The 13,184-nt window shown below is 38.9% G+C and overlaps 1 long non-coding RNA gene across 1 annotated transcript; it reads right to left on the bottom strand.

Moving 5' to 3' along the window:
- Positions 1-4,282: 4,282 nt before the first annotated feature.
- LOC139080821 (uncharacterized) lies at positions 4,283-12,447 on the bottom strand. The gene is made up of 4 exons (XR_011535635.1): positions 12,187-12,447; positions 10,065-10,156; positions 8,971-9,072; positions 4,283-7,108 (listed from the first exon to the last, which is right to left on the bottom strand). It is a non-coding gene; the product is annotated as an uncharacterized lncRNA (long non-coding RNA).
- Between the last annotated feature and the right edge of the window lie 737 nt (positions 12,448-13,184).

The raw sequence follows: 13,184 nt of genomic DNA, 5'->3' as shown, positions 1-13,184 counted from the left end.
CAAGGGTGCCCACTCTCACCATTCTTATTCAACATAGTACTAGAGGTTTTGGCCAGAGCCATTAGGCAAGAAAAAGAAAGAAAAGGAATCCAACTAGGCAGTGAAGAAGTGAAACTCTCACTGTTTGCAGATGACATGATTTTATATACAGAAAACCCTAAAGAATCCATCAGAAAACTATTATAAAAAATCAACAATTACAGCAAAGCTGCAGGGTACAAAGTCAACTTACAAAAATCAGTAGCATTTCTATACTCAAATAATGAAATAACAGAACAAGAACTCAAGAATACAATGCCATTTACAATCACAACAAAAAGAATGAAATATCTAGGAACAAATTTAGCCAAGGAGGTGAAAGACCTATATAAAGACAACTATAAGACATTACTGGAAGAAATTGATAATGACATAAAGAAATGGAAAGATATTCCATGCACATGGATTGAAATAATAAACATAGTTAATATGTCCATACTACCTAAAGCAATCTAGAGATTCAATGCAATCCCAATCATAATCCTAATGACATTCTTCATGGAAATAGAATAAAGAATCTTAAAATTCATCTGGGCAGCAAAAGACCCCAAATAGCCAAAGAAAGACCAAAAAACAAGAACAAAGCTGGTGGCATCGCAATCCCTGACTTCAAAACATGTTACAAAGCTATAGTAATCAAAACAGCATGGTACTGGTACAAGAACAGACACACAGATCATTGGAACAGAATTGAAAGCCCAGAAATAAAACCACACATCTGTGGAGAATTAATCTTCGACAAAGGAGGCAAGAACATATAATGGAGAAAGGAAAGCCTCTTCAATAAATGGTGCTGGGAAAACTGGACAGTCACACGAATGAAAGTAGACCATTATCTTTCCCCATGCACAAAAGTAGACTCAAAATGAACCAGAAACTTGAAAGTAAGACCTGAAACCATAAAACTTCTGGAAGAGAATATACACAGTACACTCTTTGACATCAGACTTAAAAAGATCTTTTGGAATACCCTGTCTACTCAGACAAGGGAAACAAAAGAAAAAATAAATAAGTGGGACTTCCTCAGCCTAAAGAGCTTCTGGAAGGCAAAGGAAACCAAGATCAAAATGAAAAAGCAACCTGCCAACTGGGAGAAAATATTTGCAAATCATACATCTGATAAGGGGTTAATCTCCATAATATATAAAGAGCTCACACAAATGAACTACAAAAAAACAAACAACTCAATCAAAAAGTGGGCAGAAAATATGAACAGACATTTTTCCAAAGAAGATATACAGCTGGCCAATAGGCACATGAAAAGATGCTCAACATCACTAATCATCAGGGAAATGCAGATCAAAACTACACTTAGATACCATCTTACACCCATTAGAATGGTTATAATCACCAAGACAGAAAACAACAAACGTTGGAGAGGTTGTGGAGAAAAGGGGACTCTCATACACTGCTGGTGGGAATGCAAACCGGTGCAGCCACTGTGGAAAACAGTATGGAGATTTCTCAAAAAATTAAAAATAGAATGACCATATGACCCAGCTATGTCACTACTGGGTATTTATCCAAAAAACTGGAAATAATTCAAAGAGACTTATTCAGCCCTATGTTCATTGCAGCATTATTCACAATAGCCAAGATGTGGAAGCAACCCAAGTGCCCATAGATGGATGATTGACTAAGGAAGATGTGGTATATACACACAATGGAATACTTCTCAGCCATAAAAACAGATGAAAACGTCCCATTTGTGACCACATGGATGAACCTTGAGGGCATCATGTTAAACGAAATAAGCCAGACAGAGAAAGACAAATCCCATGTGATTTCACTCATATGTGGAAGATAAACAAACTTACGGACAAAGAGAATAAATTAGCGGTTACTGGGGGAAGGGTGGTGGGGGATGGGCACAAGGGGTAAAGGGGCATACTTATATGGCGTCTGACAAACAATAATGTACAATGAGATCTCACTATGTTGTAAGCTGTTATGACCACAATAAAAAGTAAAAATAAATAAAAATATCACAGAATTTTAAGGCATCCCTGGTATGGAGGTGTGCTTACCTGGTTGGTTGTAATCTTTGATGTCTATGTGGAATTCTGGGACTGAAAGCTCATTTTTTGGAGTATACTTAAAGGGGCAGCACTAATTCCAAGAAAGCAATACTTTAATAGTAGTAAATATAACAGCTAACATTTGAATGCTTACTAAATGCCAGGCACTATTCTAAACATTCTACAGATATCAAAACAATCTTAAGAGGTGGTCCAGTTGTTGTCCCTGTTTCACACATGAGGAATCTGAGCCACAGGGTGGTAAATTTTCCTCATGCTGCACAGCTAACGCTGAAAGTTTCTAAGCTCAGACTGCTTATTTCAGATAAGTATCATCTATGTAGGTAAACCATCAGTTACATTAGTGCAAATACAGTGAGTTGTTACGAGTTATAACTTCACATTACCAAGGTCATTGGACAGTTCCTGTTATAGAAGGAGGTTTAGCACGGGACTTTTCTATTATCCGGTCAATGCATTCCAATTAACTGCGGGTGCTAGACAGTGAGTACAGGACGTGAACACACACTGGAGGGAATCATAAGAGGAGACCCATAATTGTGGAAAGCGTGTAACTTTTATCAATTACAGCAAAACAGCCACGTTAGTGCCAAGGAGAAACTGCCTAACAGGACAAGTATAGTCACGTCATGCCAGTAGGCAGCAATCTCTTAAAAGATGAAATAGACAGATTCGAGTCTAAAGCCTTTTCTGTATTTTTATTCTTTTTGAAGCTGAATGGGTATCTACTTGTAGATCCCAACTTTCTATAAGCTCTAGTCCTCTTACTGACCTTCACACACCCTGCCCAAACTCAAACCCTGTGTTCTCCATCTCTCAGATACGGAAAGACCAAAGTGAGGCATGAGTTCGCCTTTGGGAGGAGAGGGCGGTGGAACAGACAGGGCTGGAAAAGGCTAGGAGGAGAGAGAGGTGGAGGAGGGAAATAGGAAGTAGTTAAGGGATGGAATATTATACCCATAGCTTTGAAAAACAAAACCAAGGGTGTAACTCTTGTAAATCTCAAGAACTTATAGGAAATGTCACTAAAGTCCTTCTCAGAGAACCACTGGTGGTTATTGTCACCATGACCATCTGCTCAGCTAGTGCTTAGATAAGTCATGAGGATGCTATAGTTTTTGTAAGAAAGTTGTTGAAAAGTTCACATCATGCTTTTTAAAAAACTTTCCAAGGACCTCACTAACTGGTCCCTCCTTCATCTAGGTATGAAAGAATTTGACTAAAATTAGAGACAGCATGTCACTCCAAATGAGCCTTTTGACAAGAAAGAAGGAATCTTGTTAGGAGTGTTTGACATGGTCACAATTTACCTTCTCCGGAAAGTCTCATTGTTGAGGCATTTAAATTCTTAACTACTTGGGGAAGTGGAATAATCCTGGAAACTTGAATTCAGTCCTAATGAAGTGGTAAAAGCTTTGGTAATGCTGACGAAGGTGACATAAACTCTTAAAGACGGAAGGGCCCCTGGAGATATCCAACCTAATCCTTCCGTTTTACAGAAGATGGAATCAAGGCCCAGGAGAGATGCAGTTACTTGCTCAGGATCACAAGGCCGGTTAGTAGAAAAGAAAAAACTCCCACTCTCAGATCAAAGGTCTTTTCCTATAATATATCTTGTTCTGAGAACTAGTTCAAAAAGACTCTCACTTTACCAAGCACATTCTTGAAATTTGCCATTTTCACCAAAATATATATGTAAATCCAGTAGGGATCACTAATTGGTTAATTGGTCAATCACATCATAAATATTACTCTTAAAAGCCCTCAAAGCTTCTCTAAAGAGCAAAGATTTGCATCACTTCTACTTATAGCAACTCCAAGCTCATCAGGGTGGTAAGAAACACACACAGGAAAGGACGGCTAAGTGTCCCAAGGCGATGGATGATAAAACGCCAGATTAATGTGAGAGAAAAGGGTCTGTGATGCTGGATGGGAAAAAAATCCATCTTTACTTTTCTAATCTGTAGCTGAAATTTAGCATTTTCTACAATTATGAACATAAACAACAGATCACGGTGGTATTAGCAATTCCTGTGACCGTGACCAATAAAAATGACAGATATTTTTGTACTTCATTACAGTTGTTACTGATATGTTGAAAAACCATTTGTGCTCATCACTACTTTGAATTTATAAACATTATTAGACTTGCTCTAGATCTTGTTATTAATGTGTTAATAAAGACGAACATATTATGTCACAAATTTGGTTTTTTTATATATTTTATTACTGATTTCCACATAATTATTTTATCCGTAATCCTAACTAGGTAGGATAATGGCCCCCAAAGATTCCCACACCCGAATGCCCAGAGCCTGTGACTATGTTACCTTTCCACGGCGAAGGGGATTTTGCAGGTGTGATGAAGGTTAAGCACCTGCCGGGGGATGAGCCTGGATGATCCAGGTGGGCTCAATCTCATCGCACGCATTCTTTAAAGGCAGGGAAACTTTCCCAGTTGCGGCGAGAGAGGCGGGTGTGGAAAGGACTTGATTCACCTTTGCAGGCTTTGAAGAGGGGAAGAGGGAGCCACAGCTGAGGAATGCGGGTGGCCTTTAGAAGGTGGGAAAGAGGAGGAGACAGACTCTCCCTTAGGTCCTCCAAAAAGGAACAGAGCGCTGTCAACACCCTAAGTTTAGCCCAGTGAGACGTCTGTCAGACTCCTGACCTTCAGAACTCTAAGATGATCAATTTGCGCCGTTTAAGCCACCAAGTTCGTGGGAATTTGTTACGGCAGCAGTAGAAGACTACTACACTACTTATTTTATGCATTAGAAACATTACTCTGAGAAACTTCACCAAAGGTGTTCACGCACAAAAATAGCTTAAAAACTTGCTTAGCAGTGTCTGTTGCTGCAGTTAAAAGGAAAACCTGCAGTTTGACACTGACACCAGTCAATGTCTACTGGGACCCCAAAGATAAATCTATATGTACGTATTTTTGACAATTGTCCAAATGTTCCAGTAAAAATTTTTGTAGCAAAGTCACAAGTATAGTTCTCATTCAAGCTTGGCTTTTTCTCCCCACTTTCTTTCTCAGTGGTTCTTACTTTTTCTGGCTTCTACCATTTCCGAATCTGGATTGCATTCCTGTATGCAACTCATTCATGCAGGAATGAGAGCCAGCGGAAGAGAGATTTTAATCCCTTTAATCAACATTATTACTTTATGAGTTTCCAAATGAACCTAGCAGCTAGTAAAATATCATGCTTGGGAACTTTTGTAGGAAAATGAAAATGCAATAAAGAGGACCTCTGCCAAAGGAGATGTGTTTCCCATAGCCAGTGGTAATAGGGTCTGGTGATTTCTTTGTTGGTATTCTTGGGATCAATTCCTAATCTTGTTATAATAAGTTAATGCAAGAATGATTTTAAAAAGAGTTTCCATTTTCCTCCCTGTTAAATGTAAATAGCACTGTTTGAAGTATCTGGCTAATTAAAATTGGTAATGATATTTGGTTTTGTAAAGTTCCAGGAAAATGCTGACACAATTTCACCAGTATATTCTTATCTATTATTCTGAAGTCCATCATAAAAAAATTACTTCTTTAAAATTCCAAAAGAGATGTTTCTTTCTTATGGAAAACCACAATCGTGAAGGAACCGACGTGAGTCAGCCTTTGTCAACAGCAGCCAGGTCTGTCTACTGTTAGGCACAACGTGCAAAGCTCTTATCAGCACAGCATCCACGTCCCCTTGTAATAAGCAGTCTTGTTAAATGTGTGCATTTGGAGCTTGAGAAGATAAGAAAACTGCCAATGCTAACATTATAAAATTGGAAATTATTGATCAATTTGCTTTTGAAAATAGGCATAAAACAATCTAATCTTTCTTTCCCAGGACTAGCTCATTTGGGTAATAAAAGGCAGACGTGCTGGTGCTGCCGAGGTCAGGAACATACAGTGTATAATGAAGTATGATACTGGACCTGGGACAAAATGGAATGTCAAAGCTAGAGGGCTGCCAGCTTTCCACTGTGCAACGTCTAATTTAGTTGATATATCTGTTTTCCATGCTTCATGACCCTCAATGCATTCTTATGAATTCAAAGCTAATATTTCTCGTTACTAAAGACACATAGTTGTTCCAGCCTCAGGTACCTAAAGTTGTTTTAAATGACATCTATATCTACATGGGAGATTTTCAGAATGCCTTACAGAGAGTTTTCTAAAATGTAAAAAAAGTAAAGTGATGCTAATAGTCAGTCAGCTGAAAAGTCCATAAACATTTAAGTTGCACTTCACAGAGTTTCCAATTACTTTTTCACTAAATCAATTGCATGTTCCCACATCCAAAAAACATCTCAGATCTCTGATAGAAAGCTTCAGCTGAGACCAGCATTGTATTGGCATTTTCATGTAACTAAACACTTCCTAAATGCCTGTGCGTTGTATGGTAAATGGTGACAAAAGGCAGAAAACAACTGTTGATGATGCAGTTTGCACTTAGCAGCTCAGATTTTTTAAAATTAATCTAATAGAAAATAGCATACAATTCCATGCTGTTGAGGAAAATCTTTAGGGGTCTATATTAGCTAGGGTAGCTTATACTACTATAATGTATGTTCTCCAAAATGCGTAATAGCTCAAACACAACATGTTTGCTTCTTGCTCAGATGGAAGTCCAAGGTGGGTGCACCTGGTGAGGGAGCTGTGCTCCCGCAGGCGGTAAGTGATGGACACAAGTTTCTTCTGTCTTGTAGCTCTACCGTCTCCCAGAGGCTCTTCATCATCTACATCCAGCTGGAAGGAATGGGAAAGAGAACTTGGAGGTGGTACACCCTCCTCTTAAAGTCTCTCGCCAGAAGTTGTACAAATCGCTTCCACTCAAATTCCTTTCGAAGAATTAGTCACATGGCCACAATGAACTGCAAAGGAGAATGGGAAACGTAGCACAGTGGCGTGCCCAGCAAAAGGAGGAATCAGATTTCGTGAACAAGCCCTAGTACTTTTAGGGTGATTTCCACGGGTACGAGACATACAGCTTCTTATACCGGAAAAATAACTCATTCTCAGTGGGAAAAATCCAACACTGTAGAAAAAAAGTAGTAAGTGAAAAATCACATCAAGCCCAGAGATTATTACTGTAAACATTTTGATAAACATTCTCCCTTTCTGCATGTTTATATATTTGTAAGATTTTACATCATGCAATAGTACTCATGTAATTCTATACCCTGATTCTTTTCATTTAGCAATATCTATTACACAGTTTTTCATATCAACAATATAAAACTATATCATCAATTTAATGGAACATAGTATTCAATTTTATCTGTGTGTCACAATTTAATTAGTCTCTTCCCTTTCTGCTATTATTAACAATTATTCAATAAACATGCTTGTGGTTATATCCTTTGGCATTTGGGCGGGGTTTTTTTGGGTACAAATTTATATAAGTGGAATTTCTGGATTGAAGAATTTGCACATTTTATATTTTTAAATATATTGTCTATCTGCTCCCCAGAAATGTTACACCAAGTCGCAGCCCCACCAAGGGCACGTGGTAGAGCCCATTTCCCAATGCCCTCTACATTGCAGCACTTGGTACTATTCACATTTTTCTCTATGCAATATGACAAGTGAAGCATATTTCATTTTTAATTGGCATTTCTTTTATTATTAGTGAAGCTGGCTATTTTCAGTTCTTTGGGAGCCATTTGTCTTTCTTATGAATTCCCCGTTACTGTTCATTGCCAATTCTTCCATAGAGACTTAGTTTTATTACGTTAATTTGCACATGCTCTTTGCATAAGCATATCAATTCTTTGTTTTTCAAACATATTGCAAATATGTGTCCAGTTTGCATTTCATCCTTCTGTATGCTTTTATATGTATGTAGTAAGAAAAAATTTAAATTTTAGATGAGTCAAATAGGATTTTTCTTTTTCTTTATTGTTCTAGGTTTTGTAACATGCTTAAAAAGCATTCCACAACTGAGACGTACAAAAATATTCACCACAGCAGATTTTTTTATTGATTTTTTTTTTGTATTTAAACTTAGTTGAATCCCAACAACAGAACAAAGTACGAGACTTCAGTGCTCATGCTGCATAGTGCTTTAACAACAAACATCTGTGCAAGGAGAGACTAAGCCTAATGACTAGTTTATTAATCAGCCCTGGAAACTTTGTCAGGGTGGGAAGTTTCCACTCAATTTGCGGTTTGTTTACATAATGTCAAACATCCAGTTTAACTAATTATTTTCTTTGAATTGATCAAGTATTTAGTTATGAAATAAAATACAGCTTTCATATTATTCTAACGGCATTTTTGTTTAATAAGGACCAAGGCAAAAATGAACCTAGAGTATATACTGTATTATGCATATAAAATACAAGTATAATTTGGATCTATTCAAAACAAATTATGCACACTCCTTAATTTATATTTATGTTCCAAGGTTGATAATTTCCCCTGTGGATTCTATTAACTATGAAGTGCAATTAAAACCAAACTTAAGAAATAAACAACCTCTGAAAAATATATATATAGAAAAGCAAACTTCTGATTAAAAAAAATCCATAATGGCACCATTATACTAATTTAATTATAGGGATCCTTCCTTCTCTGAAAATACTAAATAAAAACGAAGTCTCAACTTGCCACAAAATGCTGTGGCATAAAGAGCCCCAGGCCGGCCGCTGGGAGGCCCGCCCTCCACCACCCAGGCCCTGCCGCCATTTAGCCACACTACAGAAGCGCCCTGTGTGTGTTTTCATGGGGCCCACAAGATCTGGCTAGATCTTAGTCTTCTAAAACATTACAATTTATTTGTGAAATAAATCTTCCTCTCTCCATCTTTTCAGGGTTCAATACAAGGTATCCTGGCTCCAAAAGCTGCAGGAAATCAATGTTGACTTCCATAATATCAATGGCATATTAAGCACTTACCATGTGACAGTCTCTCCACAAAGTGCATGCTCTGCTCACCCTCCGGTAATCTGACGATAACTCTGGAAGGTGTCTGTTGGTTCCTATTTACATCGGAGGACACTGAAACCAAAGAGGTTGAGTAACTTATCAAGTCCATGCAGCTAATTAGGACGTGAGGCATCGTTTAAACCACATCCCTGTGACTTCAAAGTCTGAACTCTACTGTTAGGCACCCCTGCCCTCTTGTCACTTGCTGCCCCAGATATTTCCTCAAATGAGGTCATAGCATGCCGTCAGTCTCAGGAACAACTCTTGTTCTTCTAAAATGTAAGCTTGGAATTTCTCTGAAAAATTGCTGTAGCTTAATCATTTTGTTGTTTTAGCTGTGATGTGCCTTGGGTGAATTTTTTTAATAATAGTTTTTTCCTGATTATAAAAATGTATATTTTCATTTTAGAAAATTATGAAAATGTAGAAAGAAATACAAATAATAAGGATCATCCATAATCCCACTACACTGAGAAATTCCCTGGTAACATCAATGTCCACCCTTCTCAGACCTAGAAGAGGAAAGGCGGAGTGACAGGCTCGCCCGTCAGGCTGCCCAAGGCCAGTCAGACAGCAGTCCTCAAAGGGACAGAAGCAGGAGCACCTGAGGACGCAGCTCACAGCGTCAGCCGGACGTGTAGCTTGAAAAAGAAAAGCCCTGCTCCCCAGGAAATTCTGATAACCACCCCCCCGCCACGCACGTCTTTGGGCATCTTGGTAGTAAGGAGAGACATCAATGTCTGCTGCATTTTTAATTTATATTCAGGTACAAACAATGTGTCCAAACCTCCTGGAAACACTCTCCCTCTCAACCTCATTCCACACTCTACGGAGTTCAAGCTTACTTTTTGACCTCAGATCTATTGCAAACTGAAACATGTTTGTTTTAATCACATTTTTTGCAAGAAGAAGAGATCCTCTAGTTTTAGATTTTATAGTTATTTGAAAAATTACTAAACAGCATATATTTTATCAGTAGTTCAAGTGTTTCTCACCCTTTACTATGTATTCAGGTAAAGTCAACATTTCATTATAAAAATTAAGAACACTGAGAGTATATTTACCCAGAGAAAATGCATCCTTTCACTGGTGCAAGCTAGCACTGATTCCGTCAGCCTCCTAGACAGCGCTCCCCTTGGGAACAGGCCTCAGCATTCTATATCACAGAACAGACGTCAGCAAACCATGACCCACATGCCAAATCTAGCCTGCGTCCAGTTTTTAGCAATAAAGTTTTATAGGAACACAGCCATGCTCATTCACTTCTGGATTGTCTGTGGCTACTTCCTGGATTGTCTGTGGCTACTTCCATGCTGAAAAGTGAGCAGTTGAGTGGTTGTGACAGAGACCATATGGTCCAAAAACCTAAAATATTTCCTTTCTGGCCCTTTACAGAAAAAGTTTCTTGACTCCTGTCATAAAATCTAATTGCAAGGACTTTAACCTAGGGAGTTCAATGCCAGCTAGTACTAGTAATCCTGAAAGATGTTCAGTAGGAATTCTTTAAAACATCTGGTTTAAATTGCACTCTATTCTGATGGACCTACCAGGAGGAGTTATGTGCAGAATGTACCATAGCAGCAGAATCAACTGATTCGTCTCAAGAGAGACTTGGCATCATAAATTTGAACATTAGAAAATGTCTGCCAAATGTGTGTGTGTGTGTGTGTGAATGTTGTCTTTGCAGAAGTTAATGTTATGACGCTGAGCTGCTCTATCAGGGAGTAATTAGTCATCAGACCCTACTCTTAAGAACTTCTTGGTTTAGGATAGGAAAAAGACATCATCATCATCGAAGAGGAAATGGTTTCGATTATGTCGACAAGTTGGTATGGGTTCAACTTATCTAAAAACCAAACCGTTTAGATATGTTAACAAGAGGTAGGCAGAGCTTGCATCAACCTCTTTTCTACCACTTAGCATTGAATTCTGATCTGCCAAGAGACTACTTCTTTAATCTCCAACTATAGCTTCAGCATTTCAGTACTTCCTGGGAAACATGGTTGTTAAAAGTATGTCTTCTTCCACTCTTTCAACCTGAGTATAATCAGTGAGTGCATGCTTCTGTGCATAAGCTAACCTCCAATTCTGTATTTTTGGATGTGCAATTAATGTTAATAATGATCCCCTTGTGGGGAAAAATAAACAATAAAAATACAGGCCCTGAATTCCAATCACCAGAATAAAATCAGTCTCTGCAACTTACTGGCCAGGTTGCCATTGACGAGTTACTTAGAACCAAGAAACTTCCATTTCCTTATCCACAAAATGGGAGGGAAAATAGTAACTACCTCATACAGTTTTCTTGAACAAAATAGAATATTTGTGTATATAATATGAACCTAAACTAAACAAAAAAGATTCATTTGTGTTTACACACGGACAGAAATCCCTGGGACGACAGGGAAGTTTGGTCCCAGTGCAGGGTGAAAACATAGGCAGGGTAGACAAGGGCCAGATACCAGAGGAAGGAGTTAGTGTGTGGTGGAATTATTTTGGTAACTATTTTACTCTCTAATATTGTCTTGAATAGGCAATTACAATTGCAAGGCAAGAAAACTGTCAGCAAGCCTAGAACTGTCAAGGGGTGACAGAGTACCATATGAGTGACAGTGGAGCCAGCTGGTGGGGAAGTGGTTTAAAACATGCATGGAGCACACCGGCTGGTCCCAGCGTGTTCACATGGTCCCTCTGCCTACCACCTCTTTCCACACTCTGTGGACGGGGCGTTTGTAACAGAGGTAAAGGATCTTGACACGTGCTGAGCCTGCGAAGGGGTTTCACACTGTAACGACCCTGGGTAATTCCTCTCCCCCGACCCAACCCCGGCCTAGCAGGAGAGGCGCAAACCGCACTGTCGCTTTCCCCACCCACCTCATATGCCTCATGAGCCCAGGTGCCTGATATCCCCAGGACAGGACATGGGAGTTCTCAGGAGAAAAAAAGAAAATAAAGTTTAAAATAAACAAATTCAATAAGGAAGGATATTACGAATAAAGCAGGAAGAAAATGTCATAATGAAGCAAATAAAAATACTGGGTATGGAAAATATAATCACCGAAATAAACCTAATAGATAGATGCATTGAAGAGCAGAAAGGATACAGTTGAACAAGTTAATAAGCTAAAATATCAGGTTCAAGGCACACTGCAAGAATAAAATACAGAGCATTTGTGAAGCGCTCACGGGACGTCTTGTGTAGAGTAACATGAAGGGAAGTGAGTGCGCCTCTGCTTGTGGCGAAGCACGCAGGTGGCCTGTCCATGTCGGGCATCCACGACGACAGACCAACAATGGGCGCCGAGAGGCCTAACGGTGAGCGTCGGCGGAGCGCAGGGTCTTCCGAATCTGCTTCTCAGCGAGGAGCAAAGCTCAGCGACGATCAGTAACGGAAGAGCTGCGCCTAAGGTCCGCTTCCTCCCTCTTCAAGGTGTTGAAGGGACGTCCAGATTGTAGCGTCTTTTTTTAAATGTGAATCTATTTACTTACTTATTTTTAAATTTAGTTTATTAGGTCACATTGGCTTATAACACTACATAAATTCAGGCGTACATCATTGTATTTCAATTTCTATATAGACTGCATCGCATTCACCACAAAAAAAACAGTTTCCATCCAGATAAAGAAGATGTGAGATGTGTGTGTGTGAGAGAGAGAGATATGGAATGTTTCTCAGCCAGAACTGTAGCATCTTAAGAAAAAGACATTAAAATATGAAGAAATGTATAAAACGGGAGGCATAATTTGTAAGGGACAATTACTTTTTTGAAAAAGAGTAGATCAGTGCCTCTCAAAGTTCTTCTCCAGAAGGCAAAGGAGAATGCGTGGACGCCTGCCGAGTGTTCTGGATAAAGCAGCAACACAGGACATCTCTGGAATCATGAGGTGTAACGTATGGTTCATTGAAGTGTTATATTCTACATCTGATTTTTTTATATTTGTTGTTTTAAAATGTCCTCAAAATCTCAATGATTTTGTACATCAGTGTACGTGTGAGGGCTTCCTACCACACTTCCACTTATCAGATAAGAAGCACCAGTTGCCAGGGGTTTATTTATAGTCTGTATACTTGTTGAGGGAATTATCTCTAAGGAATAAATTAATTTGGGAGCGAAAAGAACCTATCACCTTGAACAGCACCCAGAGAGTCAGTTATAATGATGATTGTTTTCCCTCAAACCTGT

This window comes from Equus przewalskii, chromosome 32, assembly GCF_037783145.1.
Source record: "Equus przewalskii isolate Varuska chromosome 32, EquPr2, whole genome shotgun sequence".
NCBI classification, from domain to species: domain Eukaryota; kingdom Metazoa; phylum Chordata; class Mammalia; order Perissodactyla; family Equidae; genus Equus; species Equus przewalskii.
Note: the sequence above shows the minus strand (reverse complement) of the source record. Positions and strands in the feature narration are given on the sequence as shown.